General features: G+C 36.7%; 1 protein-coding gene and 1 long non-coding RNA gene across 4 annotated transcripts in view; one reads left to right on the forward strand and one right to left on the reverse strand.

Annotated features, from left to right (window-relative positions):
• LOC123876180 (homeodomain-interacting protein kinase 2) overlaps positions 1-25,421 on the reverse strand; it is a 145,841-nt gene that overhangs the window by 48,657 nt on the left and 71,763 nt on the right. The window lies entirely within an intron of this gene.
• On the forward strand, positions 3,220-18,298 carry LOC123876201. Its single transcript, XR_006798283.1, has 3 exons — positions 3,220-3,276; positions 8,564-8,566; positions 18,287-18,298. It is a non-coding gene; the product is annotated as an uncharacterized LOC123876201 (long non-coding RNA).

Consider the following 25,421-nt stretch of genomic DNA (forward strand, 5'->3'; position numbering starts at 1 on the left):
TATGTAGGTAAGTATAATATAAAGTTTATGTATACAGTATAACCTCAAGTGGACAGATAAGGTCGCGCGTTGCGGGTCAAGACGGCCTAGTGGTCACAATTGGGACGATTCCCCTTTATAGCTCGTAACTACTCGACAGAAGTGATTTGTCTGTCCATTGACTTGGAAGTAATAAAATTGAATATTTCGAGTAGTTTTAGTAAAATCTTTTATACAAAGTACAGGCTTAGTAGAAAATCACACTAATATTATAAAGGCGGTGTGTATGTCTGTTTGTAAATCCTTTACGCAAAAACTACGGGACGCATTTGGGTGAAATTTACAATGGAGATAGATTATAATCCTGGATTAGCACATAGGCTACATTTCATTCCGTAAAAATCCATGGTTCCCGTGGGATTTTGAAAAACCACAATTCAGTATACAAATTATTCAAGGGTTGATTACGAGTGACAAATTTTTACAAGCTTTATCTGTTCCATGTTTTCCATCTGCTGTCGTTCTCCTCTATTCCAAGTTACTCTTCGAAGATTCGGTTAGGATATTTTTTATGTGTACAAACTTTATCGTAAACGTGTACTGTATCGCTAGACGTAGCGATAAGGCCGCCAAATTGTACATACCTGCCTATTTTTGTTTTGTTTCGTATGTGTTTTTTCTGTATTACGAGCAATTTTGTGGTGTACAATAAAAGTATATTAATTCATTCATTCAAAAAAAACTTATTCACCCGGGCTAACACCGCGGGGCGCTAGTATTTGATATATCGTCGATTCAGGATCAAACCGAGAGCTGCCTCACTCTAGTTCACTCTGACATAACTGTACAGCAGCGGCAGCAACTACTCGTAGGTGCGACACGATGTCGGCAGTGAGCCGTAAGTACTTAAAGTGGCGACAGGCTAGCTAACTAGTTTTTTATCAACGAGAAAGCACGCAATTACCGCTGCGGCCCGTTTGTCGCCCGCATCGGTCGGTATTTTTGTATTTTTTGCATGGAACTACATTTAAACTAGAGCCGTGATAGGCTAGTGGTTAAGACGTCCGCCTATTTGGTAGGTCGAGGGTTCAATCGCGGGCACGCACCTCTAACTTTATGAGATATGCAAATAAAATATAAAGTGCATAGTGTTATATGTATCCTGTACTATGGTATGGAACCCTATGTGTGCGAGTCCGACCCACACAAATTGTATTAAATTTTTATTTCATTTTTAACCCCCGACCCAAAAAGAGGGGTGTTAGAAGTTTGGCGTGTGTAGGTATCTGTGTAAATGTCTGTGGCGTCGTAGCTCCTAAACTAATGAACCGAATTTAATTTAGTTTTTTTTTTTGTTTGAAAAGTGGCTTGATCGAGAGTGTTCTTAGCTATAATCTAAGAAAATCGGTTCAGCCGTTTGAAAGTTATCAGCTCTTTTCTAGTTACTGTAACCTTCACTTGTCGGGGGTGTTATAAATTTTTCATTTACACTTGTCATATGTATTGACAGGAGTATAAATTATTTAAATATAATTCGGCATACGAAATTCATAATAATTATAAGTAAAGTAATAACAACCCGGCTGCGGCGGTGTGGTGGATGGCCGTACATTATTAATGTAGATTGAATTTTTGTATTCAGTTGCAAAAATATAAATGTTATTTTAAATGAAAAAGTCATACAAAATTCATAATTACGCTCAATAGGCAACCTACAACATAATTATTAAATGACTTATTTATTTAAATATTAAATTAGCCAACTCGGAGTATGTTTCTGTTCTCAATTAAAGTGCTCGGATTATATCGGGGTTAATGAGTGTTAAAATCGCTCCGGCAAATAATTCCGTTATTTGGAAAATTTGCACAGCGCGAATAATATTTGTGCCGTGAACCGAACGACCTTAATTATAACCAATTCATGAAACCGATAGACTATGAATTAGTTATTCGATTTCGACTTTATGAATACAATAATAATTATTACTAACATTGATGTTTTATTTTCATGTTATTGTTTATTTCACGTTCTCCAATAATATAAATTAATACCCGTATTCACAATCCTATGAAGGTCTTGCGCTCGAATACATAGTGTGGATACCACCAATCAGATTATTGAAAATTGACGTGACGCAGTAATCTGATTGGTGCGTTCAGCGCATTTGGAGACCTCATAGTAATGGATTGTGAATACGAGCGTCAGTGCCTCCATAGATTACGCCATAGATCACCGTCGTCCATCCATTATGTATTTATTATAAAAGTCTACTAAATTAATAATAATAGGTATAATCATCTTTTCACTGTCTAGTACTAATGAAAATCAAAAGTGAGACTGGCTACATAAAAGCATTACCTATAGAAAGTCTTTAATTGATTACCTAGTCAAATAAATCAGAGGTTGTGTACTTTCAATTTCGACTTTGCTCAAAATTATGATTCATTAAAACTGCCTCGTTCTAGCCTTTTTGCCGAAAAATCACTACCTTACAATGCTACCCATATTTTAAATACGAAAGTCGATTTGATCGTTGGTTGGTCCTCCAATCACGTCACAACGGAGCAACGGATGCCTGGAGAGTGACATAGGCTACTTTGTAATTATTAATATGTGCCAGAAAATCAAAAAAATTCCACGGGATTATCAAAACCTATATCCACGTGGACGAATTCGCTGGCATCAGCTATGGGTACCAAATAAGTAAGGCGTAGGCCACAGGCCATTAACATCTGCTCCCCAAAACGTCACTTCGTGATGACCACGACCTCTCTGCCAAGAGTGTTACGACGAAGAAGAATCGACTACATTGTTATGTTGTCGTCGTAAGTTTTAATAAAGTCTCCTTACTCAGACGCTATAGTGCACCTAAAGTATCATATGTTGTAGGTAATATTGTATCATGTCTGATGTTACGTACGCACTGACAGGTTCTTGAAAGCGCACAGTTTCCAAAGGCATTGTTATTTGTACGCGAAGAACAGACGCATAGTCTGTCGGCCGGCGACTCTCTTTCAGCCTCGGCGTCTGCCATCGCGACGCCACTTTCACAAACTATCGCGTTTCATGTGTTAGCGCTGCTATTAGAGATGCCCATTTCACAGATAGCATGTGAAAAATCAAGTTAAAAGCTTTTTCATATGTTGCGATCTTCATTAAAGTAGCCTGTGAATATTCACGAGGCAAAATCTCATAAAGTTTGTAAATTATGAGCACGGGCAACAATCCAAGTATAAGATCGCGCGAGCGAGAACACTCGCATGCTTGCGTGTTAGAAAGGGAAAACATCTAGTTCAGTGAATCTAAAGAAGTATCATTTGTGACGTTTCACGATAAGTTAATTTTTGCACTAACAATTAGAAGTGCGAAAATTCACTTTCCATGAAAATCAGCCTGTTAAGTACTAGCGCGATTGATCATAATAATTGCTAGTTTTAATGTAGCAAACGAATTGTAAGTGCGAAAATTGCGCAATCACTGGCAATCACAAAAAATAGCTTGTGAAATCATTGTGAAGAAAAAATATATTTCACCGCTTGAAAATGATTTAAAATTAACAATCATACCCATCACTAGCTGCTATTATGATATTACCTGAGAGTGCTTCCATACCAGGCTAATTAGAGAAACTTCTATTTGAAATTCTGGTGTATTTTTAAGAGGCAAGGCAGGTTTTGAAATGACTGTGTGAGGCAAAAACTGAAATCATTAGAGACTAGATGAAGTTCACGACTTTGTCCGCATAAATTTAGGTTTTTAAAAACCTCGTACTTTTTATCCCGGAAATTTTGATTTGTTGGGATAAAAGTAGTCTATGGATCGTCTGCAATCTATCTTTGTATCTTCTGTATTTTCGTCAAAATCGGTTAAACGGATTGACCGGAAAAAGATAACAGAAAGATAGAGAGATGAAGGGGCGGACATACGGGCAGAGAGACAGACTAGCTGATATTTTCGCATTTATAGCATTAGTTAGAAGTATGGATAATAATTTTGGCCCAAGTAAAGACTTTTCAGATTTCACAATAAATGAGAATGTTAAATCTCCAGAATTAGAATAGTTTGTCATATTTCGCTCATACTTTGTGATTGGCCATATTTCTGTAATTAGCGTGTAATATTTCGCTGTAGATTTTCCTATAGTAAATAATAAATGAATTGGTACTTTCACTGTAAATCGACTTTTTACAGAGTTTTATCTTGTATGGTATTCTAAAATCTAAACGTTTCGTTGAGATGTTTATTCATAAATCAGTTAATGATTTATCGCTACGCTCAATACCAGAAGTGAAAGATAAACTTTTAATTACGCCCACAATTAAGTGCCTAATGTTAATATAGAATCGTCGTGTCGTTAGATTAATGTTAGCGTGACGTTATTAAGCAATTAAACTGACGGATGAAATATTAACAGTTAATTGATTGTACACACATACAACACGTACAATGTATGTTGGAGACTGACCTCTACTAATACAGGTACGCTGGACTTGCGATTGCCGACCTGTTTTTGAGGCAACTTGGTATTCGCAACTTTGGGGCTGATAACAGCAGTAAGCGCAACGTGAGCGTACTCGGAACTATAAATGTTAGTGATGACTGATGAGACATCAGGCAACATAGGGTCAGAGTGAACTAGAGTGAGGAAACTCTCGGTTTGATCCTGAATCGACATCTGTCAAATATTAGGCTGGGGGTGACGTGAAATCAAAGATATACCTAGTCGTTTCATAGCCTACCTACATTTGACGCCTGCCAGTGTAGGTGTGGAGCCTCAACGTTTCGTTACAAGTTTCATAACACTCGTGAACAGTGATAGTGTCAATAGGAAGACCAACTGACATAAAGTGTCAATATTAATTCTCGGTACAGCTCGATGGGGCGTTTCGAGTCAGCACAATAAACCCTGTCAATTTATTGAGACCATTTCCAACGTGTGTATAATATGTCCATTTCAGTGATGTTGGACGTTGTTTGGAAATTAACTCAACGTTATTCCTTTCCTGTATTTAATATCGGACGAAAAATTCTCAGCAGTAATTATTATTGTTTGTTTTGTCTATTGCCTGGAACATAGACGTTGTACCTAATTTTATTAACTAGTTTTTCACATTTCATGACAAACAGTTTCATCAGGTTCTAGTAAATATACTTAGCTCGTTGTATATTTGACAAGTGTAAATTAAAAATTTATAACACCCCCGACAAGTAAAGGTTACAGTAACTAGAAAAGACCTGATAACTTTCAAACGGCTGAACCGATTTTCTTGGACTACTCCGCGCCTACGATCCAAAGTATCTGAGTTTTCCAAAACATCATTTTCAAATAAATAATTATGTATCTAGGCAACGCCCATCTTGACAGCTTGACATTTGTCAATTGACATACTATTATGAACCTAACGGTTATCTAACCTTCTTTTCTACAAGAAAACTAGAAAAGAGCTATAAAAGAGCTGATAACTTTTAAACGGCTGAACCAATTTTATTGGATTCTAGCTAAGAACATTCTCGATCAAGCCACCTTTCAAACAAAAAAAAGGAAATTAAAATCGGTTCATTCGTTTAGGCGCTACGATGCCACAGACAGATACACAGATACACACGTCAAACTTATAACACCCCTCTTTTTGGGTCGGGGGTTAAAAACGCTAGAATGATGGATTTACTTATATATGACCCGAACAGGAAGGCTCTTTCCTTTACCATCGTACAAGATATATAAAACTATGTACTTTTTAATTTGTATGCCAGCCATTTTGAAATTACCTAGCCATATTGGGCATAGAATTGAACACACTTTGATAATTTCAATATCTATTACGATTGATGAGATACAGCCCGCTGACAGACAGACGTACGGACAGACAGACTAGGCAATAGGATCCCGATGGCACCCTTCGGGTGCGGAACCCTAATAAAGGAGAATTCCTTTTATTCATATAATTTGAAAGAGGTATTCAAGTAGCTTTATGTATATCAGAATTGCTCTAATGCTAATGTGAGTAGATAACTACTCTACTTATTTCTTGGATTCGAATCTCTTCAAAGACGACAGTTGTCTATAATATTAAGTAAATAAACAGAAAATTCTCATTCTGTTCCAAGTACCCATTACCACGTGTGTCTATACTAGAAGAGTATGAGTCATGTCTAATAAAAACTAACTAATAAATTTTTAGTCATGTTTCTTATTGGCGTTGACTACTGCACTTTACAACTGTCCACGTTTATACCAACGTATGTATTGATTATTATCTAGGTTGAAATAAAGAGCATTGTTGACTCATCCTATTAGAAACGACTTACCAAGATCAATATTAATTACAGTATCTAATTTTACAACGAAATCAATAGTCAAAATTACAGTCACATATTATCTATAACTATTAACGTACCTTACTGGCATCGCGATGAAGGCGGAGATAACCTCTAAGTCGTCTTATATCTATTTGGGAGGTCAAGGGTTCGATCCCGGGCTCGCACATCTAAGTTTTCGGAGTTGGGTGCGTTTTTCAAGTAATTGAAACTATCACTTGCTTAAATGGTGAAGGAAAACATTGCAAGACACGTGTAAATTAAAAATTTATAACACCCCCGACATGTGAAGGTTACAGTAACTAGAAAAGAGCTGATAACTTTCAAACGGCTGAACCGATTTTCTTGTATTATAGTTAAGAACAACCTCGATCAAGCCACCTTTCAAACAAAAAAAACTAAATTAAAATCGGTTTGCCGGTAAAAACCGGCATGCCTGACTGTTCCACACAATGTTTTTCAAGGTATGTGAAGTCTGCCGATCCGTACAGGGCCAGCGTGGAAGACTATGGCGTAAATTCTTCTTATCCTGAGAGGAGACCCGTGATCAGTAGTGGGCCGGCGATGGATTGATCATGATGATGGTGGCTGGACCATACGAAATGTATGATACAATACAAAACAAAGTTTGGCAACTGCCACCGTACTTTCGCAACGTCCTACTTTCATAGACTAAATTGTATTGTAGTACATTCTCTATAAACTTAGAGCATAATGCATTGTTAGTTCATTCACACTACTAATTAAGTTTACATACATGCATACAATTAATAGTACCAGCCTTGAATGACCACGCATGATAATGCATCATTGTTTATTGTTCTTTTATTATTTTTAATGTCAAGACCGTCTCCAGTTAGGTCTAAGATTACTATTGTACTTTTTGGTAAACAGATGTAGAAATGTAGTTAAATAAAAAGAGGACAACAATATTTTGACGGAGCGAAACAAGGTCTCCGAAACCAATTGGTGAATTTGCATTAGTCTGTTTGTCTGTCCATTTATCCATTTGTCAGAGCCTTATAACTTCTGAATTAATATACATAATTACTTCAAATTGGCTTTATATGAAAGGCCATAACTTATGTATCATATAGGTTCTGAAGTTAAACAAGAAATACTTTTCTATGATGGGTCATTAAGTAGAAATAAAAGGAGTTAACTTTTTCCGTGCAAAATTTTGTTTTTTTAATACAAAATTTTGAGCCGGTGTAATTGTGAAACTACACAATTTTACGAAAATCTAAACTACAGACACAGATCATTTGACCGTTCTAGAACGTTTAGTAGATTTCATTGAGTTTGATAAGAATGTAGATGTCAACCTAAATACGTTTGTATGGCAAGCGCTGGGAGCGCGTTTGGGTTCAAACTACTACTTTTTAATACTAACACTGTCAAAATCTCTTAAAATTTTGACATTTTGACACTTTTAGTATGGAAAACCTGCCAAAATGTCAAAGTTGCGTTTATTTCGTACTTGTAAAACCGCTCTTATAATATGACTTATATTGCTACTTTTTATATCAGTTTTATTTTAAAACCAGAATGAAAATATTACATTCCGTCACGGTTATGCTTAAAATTTTCAGCAGTAAATATAAAATCATAATTAAATTGTCAGGCCGCGCGGGATATAAATGAGATTTCGGATTTCGATCTAATACGTTGGTTTCTCCCTAAACACCATTTGGAGAAACGCCTGTAGCTCTTGATACTGATGACATAAAGGTCAAAAAAATAAGAAAGATTTTTGACACGAGGCGTGATATACCGATCCGAGTTGTGTAATTTAAGGGGGTGGTAAAGCTAGGGTTGGCAACGTTCATTATACGAATTCAGACCAAAAATAGTTTTTGGATTGCGAAAAAAGTTATAATTAGAGAAGTTTAAATATGAAAACATTAAAAGGCCAAAGAACATACTTCAGTATACTCGTACCTATTTGTAAATTACTTACGATTAAGTAGAGCTTATTAACTGTTACTTTTGAAAAAACATGCACTCTACAAGAGCTTTTAGCGCTTGTATGTAAACCGTAATTCTTTTTTGAAATTTTAAACGGCCATTTTGAAATTTTTATTATTTGTTAAGATAACGGCAATAGAAATACAAATTCTGTGACATCTATCTACCTATTACGGTTCACGAGATACAGCCTGGTGACAGACGGACGGACGGACAGCGCAGCCTTAGTGATAGGGTCCCGTTGGCAGCCATCGGGCGGCACGGAACCCTAAAAATTTGGATAATTTAAATATGTAGATTGTAGAATGCCACCCCTATGGGGGAATGACACCACCCGCAATGTGGCAGCGTGACACGATGAAATTGTGTTCATTTGGAGGACGCTCAGTCAGAAACCTGATCGAAATTCGACGATACGATACTGACAAGTAATACTCGTAAAAACAGCTCGTAATATCACGCCGTTAGTTTTTTTTATTCTGGTTTTATCTTTACCAGTGTATAAAATTGCTTTAGCGATATAACCGCCTTTGCACGCCGCAACTATTATTAATAACAAGTTTAAATTAAAAATTTATAACACCCCCGACAAGTGAAGGTTACAATAACTAGAAAAGAGCTGATAACTTTCAAACGGCTGAACCGATTTTCTTGGATTATAGCTAAGAACACTCTCGATCATACCTTTCAAACAAAAAAAAAACTAAATAAAATCGGTTCATTAGTTTAGGAGCTACGATGCCACAGACAGATACACAGATACACACGTCAAACTTATAACACCCCTCTTTTTGGGTCGGGGGTTAAAAAATGAATTTGAATTGTTATTGACATAGATACCTAATAATGTATATTATGAATATTAAATGGCTATGATGATGCAGCCTAAGATGGATTACATGTACTATTGTTATCACAAGGTGTATTCTTACGTTAATATTACTGCTACTATCCTTGGTAACCATCAGTGGAAAATACCTGAAACAAAACAAAAACTTTATTAATAAATTGCTCATTAGGAAAATAGAAATAATAAGAACAGTTAAATATTATGCGAAACACCGCTACTTTTTACTAATATAGAGAAGTATATAAAATTTAAGTTGTAGGTACTAATGCTGATATTCATGATGATTTTATCTGAAAAACTAAAGGGGCATACACCGACTAAAATATGGCTAGAAATGAAGCTGTCTTTTGACAAATATTTTACAGAATATCAAGAGAACTTGTGATAGTAGTTCGAAATTAAAAATGCATATTTTCGGCAAATGACAAAAGTTGCTAGATGAGTGTTTTATAGAATACTAGATGGTGCCCGCGTCTTCGTCTGCGTGAATTGAGGATTCTTTTAAATCCCTTGGGAACTATTTGCTTTTCCGGAATAAAAGTTGCCTATGACAATTTTAGGCAAACTACTGGATGGGTCTTTGAGAATCCCGTGGGAACTTTATGATTTTCCGGATAAAAAGTAGCCTATGTCCGTCCCCGGGATGCAAGCTAACTAACTCTGTACCAAATTTCATCAAAATCGGTTAAACTGTTGGGCCGTGAAAAGCTGACAAACAGACACACTTTCACATTTATAATATTAAAGTATGGATCAAACTCGAGAATTGCTTGTGTTTGTAGGTCGAAAATAACTTCGCAATCATAATACAAACGTGTATTTTCGACAAACGAGAAAAGGAAGACGGCGCCAAGAGATCATTAAACAATTAATGTAGTTAACGGACTCCGCTGGACTCTCCGGAACAGGAAATTGGGTATTTGTTATAAAAGCCGTTAATTTCCTGCCAAAATTAATGATTGTAGCTAACTTGTTTTCTTCGAGAAAATATGGCGAGTACTTAGTAAGCCACGTACAAAGTGATTCATTATTTACTTTGATAATAATCATCATGTTTAATTACTTTTTTATGTTTATTAGTATATATATAAATCTTTTTAAAAAAATCCTTGCGACTTGGTACTATCCAACCTCCTTCCTAGAACTTCTCCTTTCAGCAAAGGTTGCCTGGTAGAGATTGCTCCAAGCAATAAGGCCGCCTTTGCACACAATTGTTTTTTTTTCTGTTTTCTTCTTACTATGTTGTTATCCTTATACATATAATAGTTTTTGTGTGCAATAAAGAGTTTCTATCTATCTATCTATCTATCATGGTCAACCTACTATGTAGGTACTTATTTCTACTACTGAGACAGGTTTTCTCTCGGAATGAGATGGCTTTAAGACTTTAATCCATCACGCTAACCAAGTGCGGATTGGCATACTTTACACACCTTTGAGAACACTATGAAGAACTCTCAGACAAGCAGGTTTCCTCGCAAGTTACAATGTTTTCCTTCACCGTTAAAGCAAGTGATATTTGATTGCTTAAAACGCACATAACTTCGAACAGTTGGTGACGCGTATCCGGGGTCGAACCTTCAACCTCCTAAACAAGAGGCGAACGTCTTAACGACTAGGCTATCACAGCTTTAAGCATTGAATGTAACAGCTGTAATAGTTAGTCGACTAAATACTTGAGTAATAGTCGTTACATTCTATACTTAAATTGGAAATCACTCACAATAGTTTGAACTATCACAGCTTATTATTTTTATTTACTTTTAGAGTGTCTATTTGGTCTTAAAATAAGTTTTCCAACTCAATTCCAAATCAGCAGCACATCCGGCCGAAGAGCCATGGCGCGACGCGTCCATTTCCCATCGTAACTCAATTGGCAGGCAATCTCGCTCCGGCGCCGCCTCATTACCTCGCTGCCGGGGTTTTGATGGCACAGACCTGTGTTTGCACAGGCCCTATGAGATGAGACATTCAAATCGCCACTACGCTTCATTCAGACGCACTTTCGAGTAAAGTTCCTCGCACAAAACGTCTTTTGGATTATGGATAACGCTTACTGATTGAAACTTTATTGAGATCTCATCAGTAGCTCAATTGGCAGGCAATCTCGCTCCGGCGCCGCCTCATTACCTCGCTGCCGGGGTTTTGATGGCACAGACCTGTGTTTGCACAGGCCCTATGAGATGAGACATTCAAATCGCCACTACGATTCATTCAGACGCACTTTCGAGTAAAGTTCCTCGCACAAAACGTCTTTTGGATTATGGATAACGCTTACTGATTGAAACTTTATTGAGATCTCATCAGTAGCTCAATTGGCAGGCAATCTCGCTCCGGCGCCGCCTCATTACCTCGCTGTCGTAGTTTTGATGGCACAGACCTGTGATTGCACAGGCCCTATGAGGGGGTGACATTCAAATCGCTACTCCACTTCATTCGGACGGGTTAGATTTGTCGGTTTCAACGGATTATAGCAAAATTATGCATTTGGTTCCTTGTTACAAGAGACTACATCAAGTAAAAGTGACAGGACACTCAATACTAGGGTAGCATAAACTAAGCTAGGATGGACTAGAAACGTCGTTATAATTAATCACCGACGTTCGTTAGCGGAGACAGATCAAACGAGCGACTAGCGAACTACGCTCGGGTCGCTTAGATATCACGTGTTCCCTTTGAAGATTTTGCGTCCAAAAGTCAATTATTATAGCATTGAGTATTATAATATACAAGGGTAAATTAAAAATTTATAACACCCCCGGAAAGTGAAGGTTACTGTAACTAGAAAAGAGCTGATAACTTTCAAACGGCTGAACCGATTTTCTTGGGTTATAGCTAAGAACACTCTCGATCAAGCCACCTTTCAAACAAAAAAAAAACTAAATTAAAATCGGTTCATTAGTTTAGGAGCTACGATGCCACAGACAGATACACAGATACACAAGTCAAACTTATAACACCCCTCTTTTTTGGTCGGGGGTTAAAAACACAATAAATGATTACAAGATATTAATTACATCATGAAAGCCTGACAAGACACTCGATACTGGGGTAGCATAAACTAGGCTAGGCATTAGCGGAGCCGGAGATCAAACGAGCGAGCCACACTGGGGTCGTTTAAGATATCACGTGTTCCCTTTGAAGATTGTTGCGTTCTCAAAAGTCAATTATTATGTCAAGCAATCTCATATACATCGCCGTGGTAGACAACAAAAATTAAGTTTAATCGATTGTTAATAACAAACAATCATTATCCATACTTCTTAACTACTACTTATATAATATTACATATAAATGCGGAAGTGTGTCTATCTGTCTGCTAGCTTTTCAAAGTCCATCCGTTCAACCGATTTTGAGAAAAGGTACTTAAACTTCCATCATCCCGGGGATCAACATCCCGGGGATGGACCCAAGCTACTTTTAATCCCGGAAAACCAAAGAGTTTCTACGGGATTAAAAAAAAATTAAATCTACGTGGACGAAGTTGCCGGCATCATCTATTTGGTACAGAAATAACATCCCGGGTAGGTATGACTATAAAGCTTTAAACAACCATCGATTGAGTTTAACTGTACCTATATCACTTACCCGTTACTTAGTAACTATTCCTGTACCGATCGCATAATTAGGTAGGTATCTATATGTACACAATTTTTTTTTTACCGACTTAGAACTACAACTTGCCAAGGATAAGAGGTTTGACGTTATTTGCACGCTTTGCCAGGACCAAAAAGAAGTGTCGCTTTGCAATTCGGATCATAAAGTATCTATTATTTATCAGCTTTTCACTTGCTCTAGTTTAGAAGGCACGAAAATGTTCCACTTCCAATACAGATTTCGAAAGACAACTTGAAGTATTACCATACTCAACTCGACATTATTTTACGTTATTGTCGCGCAAGAAATACGTAGGTGTCGCGATCGAGAAAGTGGTACGTCAAAAGTAGGACCCTCGGGTATTATTATTTTATTAATCCGGTCTTTAAATCCAAAGAGCCGTTGAGGCATACAAAATTTCAATAATATTAAGTCGAAAACAATTCCGTCATTTAAGGTGATCGCACATTACCGCCGAACCGCACGCATTATCCTCGCTGCCCTACGATAGCCGCATATGCCGAACATCATGCATAAGCTCGAATGACCTCAAAAGTCAAATGTAAATAGGTATTACAACAAGCACACGCTTTTTGTAGTGCAGATTTTAGGCTTGTGTAGCAGTACTTATCGGTGAGAATGGTACTCCGAACCAGTGGCAAATTCTTTTAACGATAAGAATAAGAAATGTTTATTTGCCAGAATATGGTATATAACAACTTTTAACAATTCAACGTATAAAATTTTATCTGATTTATTCATCTTTCTATTCTATTCTAATGTCTACCTGCTGCCTACGTCATTTTTTGTCCGATGGGTTTGACTCGTGCTTCTGACATTAGCACTTTCAGTATTGTCACATTCGGTGCATGGTGTATTTGTTGGGGAAGCCAAGCGTACGTCTTCCCTCCAATCTGTGATCACCCTAATAGGCGCACGAATTTGTGGGGCGCGAGGTCAGTGGTTAAAAATAAGGAAATACCGTCTAGGTAAAATAAAATTGAATAAGTTAGGCATATAAACTAAAAATCATTCAAACAAATAACGGATTCAGCAATTTAGTTAACCAAAAATATTGTACAAAATCTAACAAATATTAGCAAAAAGAGGAATGCCTAGCTAAAACAGGGCATTTAGGCTTATAATCCAGGACTTTAAGTTTGGAACAAAATAAGTTAGATCTACCTAGACTTTTAGTTAGGAGCAATCCTAATTGATGTGATTGGCTTTTATATAGTATTCTGGCTGCAACCATACATTTCAGCCTAAAATGAGAGCTTGTCGGACAATCAGAGGTGTTTGCAATTAAATTATCACACTAATAATAGCTCTCAAACTATCGCGATATCCCGAACAAAATCACCCAAAGATATATTTTTTATTAATACAACCAGAGTGGTTTAACATTTTTAATGCAACCGAGATGTCAGACTGACTAAAAGTTAATCAAAAGCTTCGTAAAAAGACAACCTAATAATAAAATTACATTTCATTTTATTATTTAGATTTTCAACTTTTATGATTTTAGTACTTACTTAGACAACAATTTTCTTCCACTAATTAAAATTCTTTTACAAGTTTGTAGAAGAAATAAGCGACCGAGCTTCAAATTAAAACAACATCACGAAGTTACGAAACGAGTTTGTAAAGGGTTTCATTTCACAAACTGAATGAAAAACGACGTTATTGTGCAAACGTACCGCGCTTTGTTAAATGGGGAAAAATAAAATTTTACTCAGCTCCGAAGAAAACATTCAAATTATCAAAGTTGGTCCTAATAAAGGGCCTTGAAAACATGGAAAGGTCAAAATCATTGCAAAATTTACCAATTCCTCGTCGGGCGATGGAACAAGTGCCTAAGGGTTAACTTATATAGGTACATAGGTGATAGGTTTTGTTTGAATTGTGAAATTTCGCAACAATTTCCACGATTTCTTTGGCGTACGGTCGGCCTCAGAATTCGAGTAGCAATTCTGCGAAACTATTGCAACAAAAACCTATCGCACTCATGACCTTTTCTGTAAACACGCCACATACACCTAACGGATGTGCATAACCGTGCCACGCGAATATGATCATTAAGGTGCTAAGCGACTTACGGCCTTTGACTGTACCTACCTAAAAAAATTAATATTTATTACGTAATAGTGATGAAACTATTTTTGCTCTAGATTATACCACGAGCAAGCCATTAAAAACTCCACAGTGGCTATTAACTATTTGGTGAAATTAGTTATAAACTCTCTAATCTGTAATCTATCATAATGGGAGAATTATATACCTACACAATAAAGCCGCATGCAAAATATGTTTAAGTATTAATCACCATCAAACGGGACTGGACAGATACAAATGTAATCATGGAAAATATACTGAGAGCAATAACAATAGTAATACAGGTTAACATTTTGCTATTGTTTTCTCTTTATCATTGACCAGATCTCTTTATGCAAGCAAAATTCAAGCACTATCTTAACAAACTGAATTTTGTTCCGATATTATTTTACTGTGGGTAACATACGATACTCTTGAAGCACAAAATAACTGAAAACAAAAACAATTTCACACTCTCTTGCACATTTTAACACTAACTTGTAGTTAGGTAGGTACGGGGGTTAACAATGTCAAATAGGTACATTAATATATACAAATGCAATTTAATACCTACAAAATAACGAAGTTTATAAAGTTAAGTTTATGGTATACAGAAATAACAAGTGTAAATTAAAAGTTTATAACATCCCCGATAAGTGAAGGTTACAGTAACTAGAAAAGAGCTGATAACTTTCAAACGGCTGAACCGATTCTAAGATCAAGCCACCTTTCAAACAAAAAAAACTAAATTAAAATTGCTTCATTAGTTTAGGAGCTACGATGCCACAGACAGATACACAGATACACACGTCAAACTTATAACATCCCTCTTTTTGGGTCGGGGGTTAATAATACATAATACTCATCGACCTTTAATAAATAGCATACCTACGGGAGTATATTGCAAACTGACAAAAGTATAATAACTTTCGAGTTGGGGGGCCACTCGACCGAAAGAAACTCATCCGAATAACCCCTTTTGCCCCTTTCAAATTTTATCAATTTTTTGGATAGTCAACTCGCCCGACGGTAAAATGCTGAGGCATTTATGTACAGTCAAATACAGAATAATATGTTTCACGAATCTAATAATAATAATTCGTTCATTGCTAGAGAAAAAAAACATGCAATATTATCAGAGAGAATAGGGTCTTGGACTGTAATGTAATTTTTTGTGTAGCGGTAGTTTATGGAGATAGGTAATCAATTATTATCAACGTCACGCTGTACGGAAGGCGACCAGTGACGTCACAAGACGTAAAGGACACATATTTTCTTCAATTTTTTAATATAACAAGTGTAAATTAAAAATTTATAACACCCCCGACGATCCAAAGTATTTGAGTTTTCCAAAACATCATTTTCAAATAAATAATTATGTATTTAGGCAACGTCCATCTTGACAGATTGACATTTGTCTATTGAAATAATATTATGAACCTAACGGTTATCTAACCTTCTTTTCTACAAGAAAACTAGAAAAGAGCTGATAACTCTTAAACGGCTGAACCAATTTTTTTAGATTATAGCTAAGAACACTCTCGATCAAGCCACCTTTCAAACAAAAAAAACTAAATTAAAATCGGTTCATTCGTTTAGGCGCTACGATGCCACAGACAGATACACAGATACAAAGACACACAGATACGTCAAACTTATACACCCCTCTTTTTGGGTCGGGGGTTAAAAATAGAGTAATACCTTTAAGATAGAAAAACTTTTAAAGTTGCATAAATATATTCTAGAAATGTGAACAAATTAATAGAACGACTATTTTAAATATTACTAGTAAACATCTAAATGCACTTAAGGCGCTGATAAAACCTATGAAATGCCAGGTTTCACCATCAGGTGTTGGAAGGTTAAGCGTAACAAAACTCGAAAACACATTAAAGAATCGTAAAAATTTATAAGCAGAGTCGCAACCCGCAAGACGAGATGATAAAAACCGGTCAAGTGCAACTCGGGCTCTCACACGAAGGGTCCCGTACTATTTGTACAAGAAATCACTTTTAATTTTTTTAAATTTAATTTAATGGCCGCCATTTTGTTATTAATAGTTGTTATAGCGGCAATAGAAATATACATTCTGTGAAAATTTCAGCTCTCTATCTATTACGGTTCACGAGGTACGTGCTGATAGACAGACAGATGGACGGATTGACAGCGGAGGCTTAGTAATAGAGTCCCGTTGGCACCCTTCGGGTACGGAACCTTAAAAATTTACGAGAGACCGGTGTTGCTCCAAGCAGCACGAGTCCGGTATCAAAAGCTGGTTTTGATAAGGCAACTTTGAACGACAAGATGTGCAGCAATTTCATAGGGTTGTCACTCCTTAAAATTCACTATGCAACGCTGTAAAATTGTTATTAACCTCCGACCCAAAAAGAGGGGTGTCATAAGTTTGACTTGTGTATCTGTCTGTGGCATCGTAGTGCCTAAACGAATGAACCGATTTTAATTTAGTTTTTTTTTGTTTGAAAGGTGGCTTTATCGAGAGTGTTCTTAGCTATAATCCAAAAAAATTGGTTTAGCCATTTAAAAGTTATCAGCTCTTTTCTAGTTTTCTTGTAGAAAAGAAGGTTAACTAACCGTTAGGTTCATAATATTATGTCAATTGACAAATGTCAAGCTGTCAAGATGGACGTTGCCTAGATACAGAATTATTTATTTGAAAATGATGTTTTGGAAAACACAGATACTCTGGATCGTAGGCGCGGAATAGCTATAATCCAAGAAAATCGGTTCAGCCGTTTGAAAGTTATCAGCTCTTTTCTAGTTACTGTAACCTTCACTTGTCGGGGATGTTATAAATTTTTAATTAACACTTGTATTATTATATGAATAGGCACGATAAGACGTACAAAAAATTGAAATGTTGCAAATTGTAATAAAACTTGGCAGTAATTAGAAAATACCCTCGTGTCACAGACATGGTATAGCAGATATTGGTATATTGATATAGCGTGTAATAAATTTTACCTTTCTAAGAGAAGAGGGTCCGGCCGTGATAAATATGTATAATAACAAAAAGGTCGAATTTTAATATCACAGACAGTCTTCTAAGTACTTCTAAACTAATGTACTAAGGTAACTATCATAATATATGATTTCCAAGAAAGATTTGCCCAACCCTAACTAAACTGGCCAGTTTTGCGCCTTCTGATTATAATTTAAGAATTAACATAGGCATAAACTTTGGATAACGGCTCATTAATAAAAATTAACGTGTTCATAACAAAAAGGATTAAAGGAGTGTCTTCCAAAAGTTGATGTGGCAAAGCGCGAAATTACGAATGCTAAATCGAGTAAGAAGATTGAGAAATTTTGCGGTAGGTAATTTATTTACGTGGGTATTGTCATTGTATGTATATAAATCTTCACTAATTGGGCAGTATAAATAATTGCTTGCGATGAAACGATACGTGAATTATTTCATGAATCTCTCATAAATATATTCATTCGCAATACTGCATCAGAGAGTATTATAGACTACAGGCCCATGTTTAAAAATGGATGGGTCATATGAACCACCAGGTGACGTATACAGGACAATATAAGAGCATAAAATAATAAGTTTCAGCACTATGCCGTCACTTGTAAGCTGTCCAACAGAGTGCTGGTGAGAATTGAAAAGTGCAGGTAGAGTGAGTACATTTTGGTCATATATTTTTGTACGGCATTTTTACCATCGATAGATCCATGAAAAATAATAAGAAAGCGCGCAGTGCCGTAAAAAAATGGTGCGCCACAAAGTCAGTAAATGTTTTGATTTTCTGACAATTTCCGGGGTAAATTTGGTCATTTAATTCTGTACGGCACTAGTTTCATACTGTTTCAATACAGCCTCTAATCCATTATTCCGCAACGCCGTACAAAAATCATGCGACAAGGGGAAAAAATTGAGGGTAGCAACCCCCTCTCTTTCCGTGGTCCGGGGGGTGATTTGAGAAAGTACGGCTTTGGTGCCAAAACATTATCTAGCACTCAAAAGTACTATTAAAAATAATGCCGTAAAAAAATTAGTGTTCATTTGAATGTGTATCAATAATTATCTTAATTTCATGGTATACTTAATTTTTAAAGCTGTAAAATCATTTGACTCTGTACGGCAACTTTTTTTTTAACATGATAGTGTAAAATACTATTGTTATATAGTATTGCCGTTCAAAAGAAACTGTTCTAAAAAAAATTATAGATAAATACAAAAACTGAAATTTTTCAAATTATTGCAAAAGTTTAAATATTCATAGATTAATAAAATATAGCAATTTTCTACGCTTTTCCCTTGTTTTAAATAGTATTATGATAAATAAATTAGGAAAAAATTATGCCGTACATTTTAATGCAGACCATATCTTTTAGGCTGATGAAAATGACGCTACCATTTTAAGGGTAGTACTTTATGGCCATCTGATACTGTACGGCATTAACATATTTTTGAACAGAACAATTGATAATATGATAAAATCACTATGCCGTCTAACTGAAGTGAACGGGTGTGTATATAATATCCACATCCCCTACAAACCTTTGGACCAACGAAAATGTACGGCATGTAAAAAAATATTATCTATGCATAAAACACTTTCAAAATAAATTAATTTTATGTTGTTTCAAATCACCCCCCGGACCACGGAAAGAGAGGGGGTTGCTACCCTCAATTTTTTCCCCTTGTCGCATGATTTTTGTACGGCGTTGCGGAATAATGGATTAGAGGCTGTATTGAAACAGTATGAAACTAGTGCCGTACAGAATTAAATGACCAAATTTACCCCGGAAATTGTCAGAAAATCAAAACATTTACTGACTTTGTGGCGCACCATTTTTTTACGGCACTGCGCGCTTTCTTATTATTTTTCATGGATCTATCGATGGTAAAAATGCCGTACAAAAATATATGACCAAAATGTACTCACTCTACCTGCACTTTTCAATTCTCACCAGCACTCTGTTGGACAGCTTACAAGTGACGGCATAGTGCTGAAACTTATTATTTTATGCTCTTATATCGTCCTGTATACGTCACCTGGTGGTTCATATGACCCACCCATTTTTAAACATGGGCCTGTAGTCTATTATAGTTTAAGGTCGTTTTGCACCACTTGTCTTGTCCTTTTCTTGGCAACCCTGCCCGGCTAGCATGGGCAGTAGATAAAAATTATATCCCCGATTATATCCACTGATTTCTATGACATCAGTGGATATAATCGGGGGATATAATTTTTATCTACTTCCCATGCTAGCCGGGCTGCAATAAAATTGACAAAAAGTGCCTGCACTTTTAACTAAAGCAGTCGCGTCACTTTCGGTTGAGCCAAAGTGAACTAGAGTGAGGAAACTCTTGGTTTGATTCTGAATCGACAATCTGTCAAATTTAGGGGTGCCGTGAAATCAATGATACCTATAGTACGCGACAGGTCGAGATGGCAATCGGGGTATGAGGCTGGGGACGCCCCGCACACCCGCACGTCACCCACGCTATTCCGCACCGGGTTAGCACGGAGGCTATGCGAGTGTGCGGGGCGTCCTATACTTAGTGATCGCGTACTATAATACTTAGTGATGTTCGCATCGTTTGGTATCCATTTTGTCACATAGCCGAATTTTATTCCTCGCCAGTACTGCCCAAAACAGCCACAAGTTAGGGACCTACTTAATAAACAATATATCATAGTTATAACATAATTATACGAGTATAAGCAGAGCTACCAAAGCCCCGGGAGTATTATCACTAAAATCTATTTGAACACGTCCCAAGACCGGACGTGCGCCCACACGCGGCATTACGTGTAGGCAATTGTCTCTGGACGGCTATCCCCATAATTGGACACATTTCATGGAATTAATACGTAAACGGTAATACAGTGTCTAGTTACTGTTAGTCAGAAGGTGGGATCTTCTACATGGCAACGCCAACGCAAACAATAACATGATTTCAAGAGCTCAAATAAACACTAATTGAAAGACATAATTATTTTCTAAGCCCTATTTCATACATCATCAACACATTGGCCGACTCACTACCGAACTCTGGTCTCCTTTCAGAATGAGATGGGTTTGAATATAAATCATAAATCGTCATAAAACCTTTATTTTGCCAGAAAACAGGTAATAATGGGTATAAACAATTTTAAAGGTACTTTAAAACAAGGCTAAGTGCGAATTGGCAGACTTCACACATCTTTCAGAACATTATGGAGAACTGTTAGGCATGCAGGATTCCTCAAGACATTTTCCTTCACCAAGTGATATTCAATCGCTTGAACCTGTTTTATTTAAAACACCCTTAGAAGTGAACTAAAAATAACAAAAAATCGTACAAAGTGCCCTAAAAATCATTCTATTTTTAGCGATTATGCGTATCAGAATCAATCAATAACAACAGATCTAAAGAGGTACAGTTTAATGTAATGTTCAGATTACACGTTTCAAATTAATAAGTGAGCAAAGTGAATCTGTAAGCGTTATTAATTTTAGGGACATGACTTCAAAAAAGAATTTCATTACATATTTATTACGGCAATATTATATTCTGTCAAAGGCTCGTAGGAAATCGGTCAACCCAAGATAATTGCGTCAGGTCCCTACTCCCTATAGGTACTACAGCAGGCCGATTCAGAACCCTTCGATAACATAATTGTCGATCGATTCGGCAAGTTGTCGTTCGATAAAATGTATTTTCAATTCAGAATAACCGAATCGACAGTGAAATTGTCGAAACCGAAACCGAATCGAACAGACGTAGATATCGTTCGATTACAACTATCAAACGCTATTCACAACAACCTAACCGAATAATATTTGTCGAACGTCCGATAATTTTTAATGTTTACTTATCGAAAGCTATAGGGCATTCGATATCTTTTTGTTTACCTAGTTTCGTACCATCGTACAAGAAACAACAGTTTTGAAACTTTGAAATTTAATATTATTTGTTGTTATAGCGGCAAGAAATACACATTTTGTGAAAATTTCAACTCTCTACCTATTACTCTTCACGAGATACAGCCCGCTGACAGACAGACGGACAGCGGAGTCTTAGTAATAGGGTCCCGTTGGGGTCCCGTTGGTGCCCTTCGGGTACAAAACCCTAAAACCAGCGGACAAAAATCACAACACCGAGTTTAAAAAAGCTAGAACCCAGAGCCGTAAAACCAGTTAATAAAAAAAAACCAAACTTGCCATTGATTGACAGACGTAATTGATGTTTGACATTTGTGTTGTATTTACGAGGATAGCTTTAATAAAACTTCACTAGTACATTTCGATGTTTTTCTCTCGAAATCAATAATTTAATAAGCTATCATTTTAAGTAATGACTTAAATTACCTTCAAGATGAATAAAAGTTATTTTTTAATGTTTAACTTGAATTTAAAAACAAGTAAAATTTTGGTAACATAACATACTTTATAAATGCACATGTAATCGCAATGTTTCTTATCGAAAACGGTATCGTAATCGAAATCGAATCGAATCCTTTTGTCGAACGTTCTGAATTGCACGATACAATTTGTTCGATTCGAGATCGATACCGAATCGAATCGATTCGTTATGTTATCGAAGTGTTCTGAATCGCCCTGCTGATTAGAGAACATAAAAGGTAGACCACAATTACAGTACACAACACAGATCCTTACAAAGGTTCCTTTTTTAGCGTTCCGTATCTTAAAATGTAAAAAGGAACCCTTATAGGGTCACTTTGTTCTCTGTCTGTCGTGTCTGTCAAGAAAACCTACATAAAATTGGCAGGTATACCTATCTTGTAAGATGGTACGGAACCATTAGTGTGCGATTCCGACTCGCACTTGACCGGTTTTTTCTGGAGATACGGAACCCTAAAAGCAGTATAAGACAAAAGTACAGTTTCAACTTAATTCAAACAGTTTAGACTACCATAGCGCCGCGCGGTTCGCGAAGCAGATTCTACTGGCGAGAGTCGACAACACTCGGCAAAGAATGTGAGCAAATAATGAGAATTAAATCGGGAGCCCTCTGGACCATTACTGTCACTGTCACTAAATAAATATCAATTTCAATATTTTCGAGAGCAAAATAAGGTCACCTGACACGGCTGTCAGTATAGACTGGCGTTAATGCGGGGTCCTCATTCCTTCCAGTCAGCTAGCCCTCGGGCGGCGATCGGCGAGCGTGCGTCAATTCCAATGTTTCTAATTAACCACTGGCCTCTAACCGTCAGTCTAGTTGTTGACCAGTGACCACTTTGGCAGCCGAGTGGAAGTTACAAAATCACATCATGGGGCACGAGTGCTCGGAATTTTTCGATGAAAACTTTTGGAACTTGGCAAGACAAACCTATTCGTAATGAAAATCTGCGACATCTTGCAATGAAACAAAATCGTTTAGTTTTGTTTTTGGTTAAAATAGGATTATTTAAAAAATTGGACGGATATTTCTCGAGATCTTCTGAATTTGACCACTGAAAAAAAGAATATACAGGAGAATGGGCAAAACCTAAAGATTCAATTGAAAAACTTGCAGTATGATTTAAAAGGGTTTGCTTTTTTTAAACCCGGACCTAAAAGGAGGGGTGTTATGAGTTTGACGTGTGTATCTGTCTGTGGCATCGTAGCTCCTAAACGAATGAACCGATTTTAATTTAGTTTTTTTTTTGTTTGAAAGATGGCTTAAGCGATCGAGAGTGTTCTTAGCTATAATCGAAAAAAATCGGTTCAGCCATTTGAAAGTTATCGGCTCTTTTCTAGTTTTCTTATAGAGGTTTTTGTGTCGGGTGTTTTATAAATTTTGAGTTATTTATCCATTTGATCATTGAATAGGTACAGGTATCACATTCGCATACGAGGGGAGTAAATGTTTGTAAAAGTGACCGAGGTCGTAGGTTTACGACGTACATACCTAATCGCTAATGTGCTAACTCTTATACACAATAATACATATAGGCTGGTCACGTGAATTTGAATCACTTATCTATATCTATCTGTACTACACCCACCATCATCACCCGCGAAAGTGTGTCTGTCTGTCTGTCTGCTAGCTTTTCACGGCCCAACAGTTTAACCGATTTTGATGAAAGGTACATCCCAGGGACGGACATAGGCTACTTTTTACCCCGGAAAATCAACGAGTGTCCACGGGAATCTTGCAAGCCCATCCATCTAACTGGTTTGTTTGAAATTTGGTACAGAGGTAATTTTCATTCGGGATGCAAACTACTTACTACTAACACATTTCAGTTGAAGAAGTTTTTTGTTACTTTATGTAACTGCGGGTTATGTAGGTAAATACCTTAATCGATATCCATCCACCTCATGGATTTATATTGTACACTTCACGTGTCCCTTCAACGTGAACGTTTTCCAACCCGCCACTATCACGTTTATTGAGATTATTATAGCCACAGCGGGACTAGAGTTACAACGCGTGATATTAATTACTGTACATTTTAGTTTCTACAATTTAAAACATGGTTAGATAACAATTACCTAATTAATTAATTTCCCTGAGGGATAAGATCCAACGCGGAAGACCCCCCCACTAGGTGGACATCAAGAGAGTCGCACGGAGCCGCTGAATTCAGGCGGCGCAAGACCGTGGCGTGTGGAAGTCCATACAAGAGACCTACGAGTATTATGTCCAGTGGTGGACATCCATCGGTTGTTCATGAAAATTTCTAATAAATATAATACCTCTTACATTAGTAAGCAGCTACATAAAGAGCACTTTATAAATACTGAATAAAAGCAATTACGGTATTCGTTTATATAAATAGCATTTAATTACGTTTAAGCTTACCTAGGTTTTGTAGAGACCTAGATTTCCAAGAAAACAAAGTGGCGCTAGGTAAAGTACTGCACGGCAATTTGAAAAAGTCCAAAGTCCTTGTATAATTATTTGCACTCAACACTTCTGTTTAATGGTTCGTATGACCTTTAAAGTTTAAACACAATTAATATTGTAAAGAAATACCTGGCTTCTTATTCTTTTCACACCTAAAAAGTTTGCATAAAAGGCTATCGAAATTGGAATTTTCGCCAATATTACTAGACTTCTATTATTCAAGGCTGATAATCTATAGACAGCTGAACAACGTTTGAAAGCTGGCTTTACTCGACTTACAGCCTAAGTACCTAGAGAGATGAATTTTGCACAGAGGTTCCTTTTATAATGTCGTCAGGGAATAAGGCCGGATTGCAAAAATCTTTGCAATTGCGCATTTAAGGTCTATATCTCCTGAGGATGCTCCGGTGTCGGAGCGAAACGTTCGTCGAGTGTGTTCTGGTGGATCTGTATGGAGCTTGCTTGGTGGCTGGCTTTTCCTGCATGCTTAGCAGTGGGAGGGCAGGCGGTGCATATCGCATGCTGCATGTATTACCATACATATTTGTCTTTTTTAGCGGATTATAGGAAATTAAGCTTTTGATTCTTTGTATATCGTGAACTTCCGCAAAGTAACACCTGCTTCTATACAATGTTTAAAAATATTTCGTTTCATTGTAAATGTTTTTTTTTTGTAGGTCTGTGTAAAGTAGACGCGCATTGAGAAATGATTTTCAGATAATATTACTACATAGGTATGTATCTATTATACCGAATCCAACTTTTACTTCTCATGTTCCGATCTAGTTGGAACA

This window comes from Maniola jurtina, chromosome 21 (genome assembly GCF_905333055.1).
Source record: "Maniola jurtina chromosome 21, ilManJurt1.1, whole genome shotgun sequence".
Lineage (NCBI taxonomy): Eukaryota > Metazoa > Arthropoda > Insecta > Lepidoptera > Nymphalidae > Maniola > Maniola jurtina.